Source organism: Tamandua tetradactyla, chromosome 6 (genome assembly GCF_023851605.1).
Source record: "Tamandua tetradactyla isolate mTamTet1 chromosome 6, mTamTet1.pri, whole genome shotgun sequence".
Lineage (NCBI taxonomy): Eukaryota > Metazoa > Chordata > Mammalia > Pilosa > Myrmecophagidae > Tamandua > Tamandua tetradactyla.
Genome location: NC_135332.1, coordinates 35,479,400 through 35,491,602, shown reverse-complemented (window position 1 = coordinate 35,491,602; position 12,203 = coordinate 35,479,400). Strand labels below are relative to the sequence as shown.

At 35.1% G+C, this 12,203-nt stretch overlaps 1 long non-coding RNA gene across 1 annotated transcript in view; it reads left to right on the top strand.

Annotated features, from left to right (window-relative positions):
* Positions 1-11,780, top strand: part of LOC143685951 (uncharacterized) — a 58,019-nt gene extending 46,239 nt beyond the window's left edge. The window contains exon 3 of the long non-coding RNA XR_013176819.1: positions 11,660-11,780. This is a non-coding gene — a long non-coding RNA (uncharacterized LOC143685951). The remainder of the gene's footprint in view (positions 1-11,659) is intronic.
* The last annotated feature ends 423 nt before the right edge of the window (positions 11,781-12,203 follow it).

The window sequence follows — 12,203 nt, the reverse complement described above, 5'->3', positions numbered from 1 at the left end:
AGTTCACCCAAAAGCCCAAAAGGGAGTCCTTCACTGTTGTTCCGTTTTAGTACATAAACATTTTTATTTGCTCCAGGTAAAGTGCAGAGGAGGTTATGCTGCTTCTCTATCAAGGCCAGGAAGACTGGAGACCAGAAAATGTAGATCATAGCAAAGGGAAAAAGTTAATAGAGGTTGCCAGTATAATAAAGATAAGATCGAAATGGTTTCATGATTCCCCTCGTGCCAAATGGATAGAAAAACTGAGCTATTATTTTATTTTCTGCTGTGATCTGAAATAAGGTTAAAAGTGACCTTAAATAAATTAGGGTAGTTTTGTTTTGCCCATGGGAATAATGATAAAAAAATGTTGTTGACATTGTTGTATTTCATGTTGTTCGAAATATGCCTGGCAAAGAAAACAAGGCAAACCGCACAATCTGATATGTTTGTAAGCAGGGGGTTAGGCTTGCATTTGCCAACTGCCCACAATGGGTGAAGCGTGAGGTGGTTGTGCCAGTTGCCTACATCTCTGTTTCATGGGATGTCTTTGCTCTTAGTACTTAGAGGAGTCTGAGTGTGAACTCTAAGTCTTTACATGCCCAAGGACCTGTTATTGCCTCATTCTTAGCCAATTGGTTCACAGTTGTACAGTGAGGTAGCTGAGGTATGAACTCTTGGACACTGTGTTAGCTCCTGTTTTATTTCTGTAGGCAATATCCCTCGACGTATTTCATGAATAGCAATTCATGAAGGGCATTCTCACTTTATTCTGGTATGAATTACCAGAATTTTCTACCAAAACTTCCAGTTTTCCGATACATAAAGATACTTTTTCTAGTTTCTGGTGGCAATTTAGAATTTACCCCCTTATCCAGACTTATTAATTGCATCTGGAACTTTGGAAAGAGATGGAATCAAATCCTTGAGCTTTGAACCCTATTTTAATAAGAAAACTTAACTAAAAAAATATTGCATCTATTTTTTTATGCCTATTCTCAAATATTTTTAATTAAGAAAAATTACTTGTCTAAAGATTATTTGGAATATAAAAGGAACCATTACACCATGCTAATTATCAAATTTTCAAAATTCTCTGATTTTCATATTTGCAAACTCTTTTATTACATGGAAGAACTTTTACATATGTTTCTCACTAAGCTAAGTGTAATTTTTCTCTTTCTCTATGTGCTTCAACCCAACTTTATTGTGTACATTAACTAAGTTTCTCCATTGTCTTGATTTTTTCTAGTTCTCATTTATGTATTATTTAATAGAAGTTATATAGGTTATATGGTTACATGTTACTAATGAAGAGCTTAGTGTGATTAAGATGGTGGTTCTATGACTTTTCTTGAATTCCAGATGCAATGGGTACCTGTTATATTTTTCTGTCTACCCAATATTCTTTGAGCACTATTACGGTATTTGGGGAATTTTTCTCTCCTACAAATTCAGCCTTAGCTGTTTACCCAGGCTCCTTTATATTCAGTTCCTGGCACCTGTCCTGAACTTCACCTATTAGATCCCCTCCTGAGCCTTTCATTTGGAAGTGAGTAACCGGAGGACAGCAGCTCCATGTGAAATCTGTTTTGCTGGTGTGGGGAGAGGAGTACAGATTTCAGAGGGGCGGTGGTAGCAAGATCAAAGTCGTGACATAGAAGTAGCAATAATGCTGTTAGTATTTGTATATGCAGTAAACTCTAGTTTCTACCAACAGTGCCAACTACAGCATCTGGGTTTTGGTGGTGGAGGAAGTTCCTGCATAGGGCCAGTTCTACAGGAAGGTTTGCATTCCTGGCAGCTTAACTGTGAATCAGATTCTCCAGCTCCCCTAACAATGCTTTCAACTATCCACTATTCTTTTTGTTTTGTTTTGTTTTGTTTTTTGCATGGGCAGGCACTGGGAATCAAACCCAGGTCTCCAGCATGGCAGGGGAGAATTCTGCCTGCTGAGCCACCATGGCCGGCCCTACCCACTATCCTTTTAATGATCCCTTTTCTGCTTCATCATTCATGGTCAGTTTTATTTCTGTGACCCTTATATATGTACCAGGATAATAAAGATATAGCAAATCTATTCTGCTGATAGTGCAAGACTTTCTCTTTGTGATTCACTTCTCTCTAAGTGATTCCACCAAAACTATGAACATAGATAGGATGCTCAACAGACATGTGTCTGGTGAAATTATTATACAAAGAGTTTCAAAACAAAATATGTAGAAAGTATTTTAGTAATAACAGTGATGATATTGATGATAGTACATTTGTTAATTGCTTTAACATTGTAAAAATATTAAATAATCTAATCCTCATTTAACCCCCCTTTCTTTATGCTGTAAGGTGGGATCACATTTCATTCTTTTTCCATGTGCGTATCTTGTTATTGCAGTACCATTTGTTGAACTTTTTGTTGTTGTTGTTTGTTTTATTTTGTTGTTGGTTTCTTTGGGGAAGTGCATGGGCCAGTAAACCCATTTTTTAAATGAATGAAAGACAATGAAAGGTTAGAGAGATAAGTAATAAATTTGAAAAGTTACAGAATTCTAACTAGTTGGGAAACAGCTCTTCAACCTCCTAAACATTTATTTTCCACAAAGGTAGTTAGATTTCCTCTCTTTACCACTATATGATTTTACTTTTCTGACTTATGAAAATTTCTAGGAATGACCATAAGTTTTTATATTCATAGAGAAACTGCCTCCTAGCTCGCATTTCTCCCATTTTATATTGTTCATTTTTTCTAAAAATTGGCTCAGATCATACTCTTCCAAAGATTTTCCAGTTTGTCCTAACTCTGCCTTTGATTAACTGGATCATCCTTCACTTTACTAATGTGTTTGTATTTAGTGTAATTACATTCTTTGAAAGTGTTATTTATAGCTCAAACAAAATAACTTGGAAAGCCAAATTTATTTCCATGTTTTAATTTTCCGGTTTGGTTTGGCTAATATTCACAAAAGTATTGTCTCAATGACACTTTCACAATGTTTTCTGGGATCCTATTTTTTTTTTACCTTCCAGTCTTTCAATCTATTTCATGAACCCAGCTTTTTGTTTGTCAACTGGCAGCTACTCATAGGGCATGTGGCAATTGGATCTTTTAGTTCTCCAAGTGGCTCCAAAGTTGGCCAAAGAAGAAAAGAGGCTATTTTGCTGGTAAATGCAATGAGTAATTAACTCCACTGTGTTCCTCCAGTAGCATGTTCCTCTATAAACCATTTTTAATAGAACTTTTCTGGGGCACTACTTTCCTTATTAAAATGCTTCTCTGCCTTTACCGAGAGATTGCCAGTATGTCAAGTTTAAGATTATTTTATGTTCTTCAGTCATAGAGGCAGTTTCAGCTAATGCCCAATAACAAAGAAATGATTCTCTCAAGCAGTCTATACCATACTTTTGCATCTGGGAATTTTCTTGTTCAAAACCCCAGCAGCTGCCACTGGGTAATAGCACCAATGGGATTTTCCATAGGGTCCAGTACGTATGACTGCAAGTAGAAGACACTTCCAAAATCATATCTGAGAATGGATCATAAGATTCCAAAGGTATTCATTGGCTAACAGACTTTTGTAATTCAGACCTAGCCTGTTCAAGTCCCATACAAATATGGTCTTCTTTTAAGTAATTTTTGGATAGGAGAGAGCAATATTCCCAGATGTGGAAATATGTTCTTCAAATCCAATCAACATAACCAAGATTGTGTTTATTGTTTAGTTCCTGGGTAGGTAAGAGAAAGGCATATGCAAGATCAATCAATGAGTACCAACCAGCCTCATTTATCTTGTATTTTTTGTACACTCTATTCCATGTTAGGGACTGCTGATGTTACAGGCAACACTACTTTATTGAAGCCTGGATAATCTATCATTAGTCCCCATGAGACATCTGTCTTTTTCATAGGCCACTTAGAGCCACTGTATGGAGAATTTGTTGGTATCAGCACTTTAGCTTCTAGCATGTCACTAGCCAGAGCTATAATCTTTTTTTTTTTCCCATCAGGTATTCTAAATTTTTTCAAATTAACCTGTGTAGGTTCAGATAATTCCTATTTAACATGTCCAGATAACATTGGCTGAAGGGTGAATTTATCTTCTGTTTTGTAATACTAAATAGAGAAAGTGTTCCACAGTCTGACATAATATCCATCCCAATAATACATTCACATAAAGGAGATACAACAGCTAACTTAAAGTCTGTTTAAATATTTCAATTCTCATTGCAGTTTACCTTAATCCATCAAGTATAACACATCTATATCCTCTCAATCTAACTATTGCCCCTTTCAGAGTCTATGAAGAGGTTTGGAATCACAGTGCATTGGGCTCTCATATCAACGAGCTGCAGAAAAGTTTCTTCCCCATCTCCAGGCCACTTTAACTACACCTGTGTATACGAACTTGGGACCTCAGACAAGAGACCTCACTGTTAATCTTGATGTTTTTGCTTTATATGTGATACAAGTCACATAGGCTAGTATATACATTTTTATGACTCTTGTATTGGCATTGTGACAAATTCTCCCTTTATCATTTTAGTATATTCTCATCTCAGTATTTTTCTTGACAGAACTCTTTCCAATATTAATATTGCAATTCTCAAGTACATCTTTATCCATTTATAATTTCATTTTTTTCTGCATTACATTTTAATAGCATTATAACTGAGAAATTAGGATTTAAGGGATGATTTTGATTACTGAATCATTATATAGGTATTCCTTTTTGCTTTCTGGTATATTGGAGTAGACAGAGAGGAATACCTGAAATCCCAAAACTATAATTCAGCTGCCCTGATATCTGAAATGATTTTGTGCCTTTGTGATTATAAGAGCTGTTATTCCCTTTATCTGGTCATTTTCTTAAAGTAATTAATTTGTAGGGCAAACGCCCCAATCCTAATGAAGAATAGAAGTCAGTTATTAACCAGTTTCAGCCCCTTACATTTGCAATGTACCAGATAGACTCTCCTATTGAAAAGATAACTTATCTCCTTTCCTTTGGGCTTACACCTTTAGTATTGAAATGACAACTCTGCCTCCCCTCCTTTCTGCTTACATTTTCCTACTGAAATGATAACTCTGTTTCCTTTTCTTCCAGGAAGAAAAACTTAGAACTTGCTATTTGAAATTGTAATGACCTTATCTCTCCTTGCTAAAATCCATAAAAACTTTCAACCTCCTAAACTCAGGAGACAGATTTTGGGCTGATAGACCCTCTGTTCTCCTGCTACAGTCCTAGCAGTAAATTTTTTCTCTCTTTGAAATAGTGTCTAACGAATTGGTCACTTGAGGACACTGGGCAAAAGAATCCACTGCTTTTATCCAGTAATAGCATGTTTTAAAACAGGATAACATTTTTTGTTGGTGTTTTTAACACCAATTCTTTTAGATTGACAATCTTGTCTCATTTATTTTATTAAAACAATGGATACACTTAGCCTTAATTTTGTCTTCTTCTAATTTCTGTTTTTATATTTACTAGCTTTTTCCTTCTAATTTTTCTAGAAACCTATCTAAAATCTGTTACTTTATTTTCTTCTTTCTTATAATTCAGAAATCTTAGTCTTTTATATTTTGGTTCTTCTAGTGGTATTTATACATCATTAAAATATTTTAACATCTATCATTTGATTTATCATCCTTGAATATTAATCCATATCTGTAAATTTCCCACTCTGAAAAACAAGAAAAACTCCTTTTACCTTGTAAAGTTTAGTTTAATTACTTTTTAAAAATTATGTAACACTCCTTAAATATTCATATTATCAATACCTTTTTCAGTCATGGTTGTTTCCACATTCTGATGTTTAAAGACAATGTTCAAACTCTGATACATCTAATAGTCTGTCTTTTTATCTATAGAGTCTATAATTACGTTCACTTCCTTATAATTTACCTTTTCATTTTCTGAGATTTTCTCAGGACTGCCTTTGTCACTCACTTGATGTTTTCTAAATCTGGCTGCAACATTGTAAAATATGCAATCAATACAGCTTTGGGGAGAACAAGAGACATTAGAAGTGCATATATGTTTAAAATACGCTTCCCCAATTCGGCAACTGTAAAATATCAGGAAATGCGCATCCCAGAAATCTAGATAAGGAATCTGATGGAATTTAGAGAAAGCAGCAAACTGACCTAACCTGTCGAGGCTGATTGGACTTCACCCACCCTGGAGAGCCCCGCCTGCCTATTCCTAACAATCTCCGAAGCATACCTAACCTTTAAACCACAGACATGTAACCACAAAATGCATTGTTCTTTCGTTTTTTATTTTTCTTGATTTCAATAAACCCTGCTTTATAAATACGCCACTCTTCCTCCCTGCAGTACTCCCGGCTTGCCTGTTCCTAGGGCGCCCCTCTCAAGCTCCGTATTAAAGCTTGCCTGATCCTTCCAGGTCTGTCCCTTCCTTCTTTTCGAGCATTCTCCTCCTCTACGCTCCTTCACTTTCCTCTCAGAATTAATGTCAACGGTATTGTTTTCATCCTCACTTCCATTCCTGAGCAGCATATTCTCCTTTAAATTCTTTTTCTTTTATTTTACCATTTCATTGTTGATTTTTCTATTTCTTAAATGGCATATTTTCTTTACTTCTTTTGTGTGCAGAAAGGTGTTGTTATGGACAATTTTAGGGAATATAACCTCTTCAGAATAGAATCTTTGTCTCACAAATGCTGTAATTTTTTTCACTTCCTTTTTCCTTCTGCAGCAAGTTTTTAGGGTTTTCCTTTTAGGCTACTCATTTTTGTTGAGTCTCTATTTGCTCAAATACAGTGTGGGTAGTTTTCTCTTGATTTTTTTCCTCCCAGGAGTCTGCTCCATGTAGTTACTTTCTTTTTCTTCTCCATTAATTTAAGTGCTTCATGAGCTGCATTCTCTTTGATTTTTCTGTTGCTTGAATAAGAGTGTGTGCACGTGTTTGTGTAGACTCTCTCTATATCATTTTCGCTAAAATCATTATGTATTAGAATCAATTCTGTTAGTGCTATGTCTGGTCTATGTAGGATTCCATTGGATTTTGGACTATTTGTTATTTAACGTGAACTCATGTATTTGTTCCACCAAGAACTTGCTTCTGTTAATGACAACCAGCCTTGGACAATGAATCTTCACTTCATTTCTTAACCTCTGTTATCTCTTTCACTACCTTTCTAGTTAACTGATAAGCAAATAAGAGAAAAAAAAAAAAAAGACAACCACAAACATGATAAGAAACTCAGGGGCCTTTTCTGCTGTTGTGTACTCATGGAGAGTAGTACCCCAAGGAGTGAGAAGCGCTGGGGGGAGTTTTCATTGTGCTTTATCTAGATCAACAGCACTCCCAGGGAGCTACTCTTTTATCTCTCTTCCTGTCCTCTCTCTCATTTCTCTCAGATCTCCAGTCTTGGAAATGTACACTGGAGCTACATTTTTAACCTAGCTTTTGCTTTTATCATAATCAAGAAAAAACTAAATGGTATTCTTGATTGTTTTTCTGATTCCTTCAGATTATCTCTGATTTAGTAGTGATGAAAGGAGAGATCTAGTCTAGTCTAGTGGGTCATTCTAATACATTTTTTCTTACCTTCCTTGCAGGGCACTTCCCTTTGAATTTGGAAATTATAAATTTTTGTTCTTAAAAATTGTGTTTGTATATATCATTCCCACTGTACAGTTTCAAGGAAAGAGAAAGTAAACTTAGGTCAAGTCATGGATTTTGTATTTCAATATGCATTGCAAAATTTAAAGCATAGTATTCTATCCCTTTCTTTTTCAGCCTCTATTTGGTATTTCTGTGTATATTTATTCATGTTTGTAGGAGAGAGAGAATACATGACCCTGGCATACCCCAGTATCATTCCTTAAGTATGCATTAACATCCTTCAAATTACAAACATCATTTCAACTTGGTTCTCCCATGTTTTTCATATCAAAAATATTCTACGTTAGTTACTTCTGGAGGACCTTTTTGTTGCTCAGCTGTGGCCTCATTCTCTCCAAGCCCAAGTCTGCAAGTGAAATCATTGCCCTCCCCCTCATGTGGGACATGACATCCAGGGGTGCAAGTCTCCCTGGTGATGTGGGAGAGGACTCCCAGGGGGAGTCCTGCCCTGACACTGTGGGATCAACAATTCCATCCTGAACTGGGAAAAGAAGTGTAATTAATAAAGTATCAGTGGCAGAGAGAGTTCAAATAGAGTCAAGAGGCTACTTTAGAGGTGGCTCTTATGCAAGCTTCAGTTAGACATTGCTACCTGTCATAACATACCAACCCCCAACCAGGACCATTCCAGCCAATCCTAAAGAACACCTAGTACAATATATAAGATTCCACAAGGGTTCCATGCACTAGAGTAACTTGCCAGAAACCAACAACCTCCAGATGGGTCCCTTGACCAAATAAGTCCTGAAACCTAGAGGGCCCAGCCTTTCCAGAACATCAGATAGTTTCATTTGCCCAAACCATATTATTGACAGACCCTTCCGACATGAGAAAGTTAGAATGACCATAGGCCAAACACCCCTAAAGAAAGGAATAGAAAGATCAAGGTTGATGGTGGAGTTATACAGAGAAGATAGGATTTAACAAATGAATGTGAATGTTAAATCATTAAATTGATATCTCTTATAGTCTCCAGTATTTTAGAGCAGCTAGAAGTAAAAACCTAAAATTGTGAAATTGTAACCTTTGCCAAACTCTGAAATATGTTCTCCAACTAATTGTGGTGCTGTGCTTTGAAATGTACTGCTTTTTTGTATGTATGTTATTTTTCACAAAAAAAAGTCGATTGTGATGATAAAAATATATCTATTTCTCCTAGCCTCCCATATTCTGGAGTAGCTAGAAGGAAAAATCTGAGATGATGGTATTGTAGCCCATGATGAACTATGGGATTTGTCTTGTAACTACTTGTTGAAGAGTGGTTTGAAAACTATTGCTTTTTTCTTTCTTTGCTTTGTATATATATTATATTATACAATAAAAAAATTAAATTAAAACAAAATATTCTGTGTTGGTGCAACTGATTAAAATGCCCAATACACAATGTATTAAAATTTAGTGATGGTACCAATTCCTTGAAAATCACAAACTACCATAACTTAATCAAGATTAATAGATTACCTGATTTGTCTCATAACATGAAAAAATTGAATTTGTAATTAAAAAGCTTGTAAAAATGAAATTTCCAGTCCCAGATAGTTTCACTAGAGAAATATTTAAACAAGAATTAACATGTATTTTACACAATATCTTCCAGAATATAAGAGAAAGGAACACTTATCAATTCATCTCATGAGGCCAGTACCCTGATATCAAAACCAGAAAATTACAGACCAATTATCTTTCCTGAATATAGATGCTAAAATCCTCACAAGAATTTTAGCAGATTTATTTCAGTAATGTATAAAAAGAAGTATACAACATGACTAACTGGGATCTGTTTCAGGTGTGCAAGGCAGGTTCAATACTAAAAAATCAATTAATGTTATCTATCATAAAAGGCTAAAGAAGAAAAATCATGTGATTCACATCAATACGAAAAAACATTTGACAAAATCAAGCACCAATCCATGATAAAAACTTTCAGCAAATTAGAAGTAGAGGGAAATTTCCTCAATATGATCAAAAGACAACCTATAATACATTTTCAGCTAATATTATATATACTTGATGTGTGAAAAATTGAATGCCTTTCTCTTAAGATCAGGAACAAGTCAAGGATTTTTGCTCTTATCATTCCTACCCAGCATATCCTAGAAGTCCTAGCTGGTGCAAAAAAGGGCAAGAAAAAGAAATAAATGGCATACAGATTGGAAAGGAAGAAATAAAACCATTCCTATGTGCAGATTACAGGAATGTTAATTTGGAAAATCTCAAGATACATGCAAAAATCTCTAAGAACTAATAATTAAGTTCAGCAAGATCATTGAATACATGATCAGTACACAAAGGTTAATTGCATTTATACACTCAATAAACACTTAAAAACAGAAAATAAAAATACAATACCATGTATAATCATGCTAAAAAAGTGCAATACTTAGGGTTAAACTTAATAAAACACAAATAGGATCTGTTTGCAGAAAATTATAAAATCCCAGTGAAAGGAATCAAAGAAGACCTAATTAAATGGAGAGAGAGATTGTTTTCATGGATATAAGATTAATACATACACAAAAAAGCCAATCACATTTTTATACATTAACAATGAACATTGAATAATTGGACTCCATCGAAATTAAAAATACTTACTCTGTGAAAGACACTGTGAAGAGGTTTTAAAGACAAGCTACAGATTTGGAGAAAATATTTGCAAACCATATATCTGACAAAGGACTTGATTCTAGAAAATGTAATGAACTCTCAATAGTGATAACACCAAATGCTGGCAAGGATGAAGTGAAACTAGATCCCTTATATTGCTAGTAGATGGTAAAGATAAAATGGTAAGAACACTCTGGAAAATAGTTCAGCAGTTTCTTATGAAGCTGAACATGCATTTATCATACTACCCAGAAACTGCACTCTCAGACATTTATCCTAGGAACTTAAGTTTGTATAAAAACCTGTACATAAATGTTCATAGCAGCTGTTTTTGGCAAAAGCCCCCAAACTGGAAATAACCCCCAAAATATCCTTCAACAAGCAAAGGGTTAAACAAATTCTGGTACCTCTATCCAGGAAATACTACTCAGCAAAAGGAACTAACAGTTGATACATGCAACAACTTTACATTATGCTAAATGAAAAATCCAATTTCAAAATATTACATACTCTATTTTTCCATTATATAACATTCATCAAATAACACAATTATAGAGATGGAGAACAGATTTGTGGCTGCTACAGGCTAAGGATAAGGATAAGGGGAGGTAGATGTGGCTATAATGGGGTAGCATGAAGGAATCTTGTAGTTATGGTACAGTTACCTACATTGACCATGATATTGATTACATGAGTCTATGCATGTGATACAATTGCAAATATATATATATATACATACACACTCACACTCACATACAAATGAGCATGTGTTTAACTAGTAAAATCTGAATAAGCTCTGTGGATTGTACCAATGTAAATTTCCTGGTTTTGATAATGTTCCGTATCACATATCACATATTACAAAGCAGATTCTGATTGATAGGTCTGGGGTAAGGCCTGAGATTCTGAATTTCTAACAAGATTTCAGGTAATGCTGAGACTGTTGTCTGAGGCTCACAGTTTGAATAGCAAGGGTCTGAAGATGGAGAATTCATCAAGGGCTGAAATGATCATAGAATGGTCCCTTGAGAATACAAGTTTGGAAATGTACCTTGTAATTAAGCCAGCAGACAGAGTATTCTGCTCAGAAACAACAGACATGCACAACAGCACATGTGTTAATGCATGTAGCAAATTCCCCATACAATGAGAGGCTAATTTGTCTGGATTAGAGGGCCCTGTCGGATGAGAGATGGAGAATCAGAGACATGACAAAGAGCCAGGTGTGTAATAGAGTGGCTAAAGAATTTGGGTTTTATCCCTACAGATCAGTATTTTACTTTTTAAAAAATGATTTGACAATCAAACCACTTGCCAAACAAATCTCATACAGAACCCTGCAACATACAATCCTGGCTCAAAATAGAGGTGAGCACACTGAGTAATGGCAAGAGGTTTGAAGCTCCATTTGTTTTCTCCTTTCCCCCTAGTTAACCTGCACTGAGCGATGAGGCACGGCTGTAGAATTCCAGGACTTCGAAGAATCACCACTTGAAAAACATTGCTGTCATCAGTGAGGGATTTTAGACTAAGTAAGGGTGACAATTTAGTATCCAGGAACTCCAAATCTACAAATATTAAAATGAGAGTACTTTAAAAAATGAACTTAGTTTTCATTATTTAGTAACTTTGAATACTTTATTTCTACCTGAGAGGACTAAAGTTTGGCTGTATTATTATTTTGTTTGTTTGCTCATTTCGGCTATATTATTTTACATGGACATTCTCAATTCATTTTCCTAGAATTCTGGAAGACTTAGAAAGTCTTCAAAGAGTATTAAACCTTTAATTTAAGTATACAAACATGTCCAGTAATGACAATGTTATATAGCATCTATTTTTTAAAAAGAAATATCTATTTCTATTACCCTCTCTTTATATCCAAAATAAGAATGCTTCAGGGGAAAGTGGCAACCCAGAAAGTAATTGCGAAGTTTCAGCATGTGTTGAAAGTTGTTTTTTGGTATTTTTATA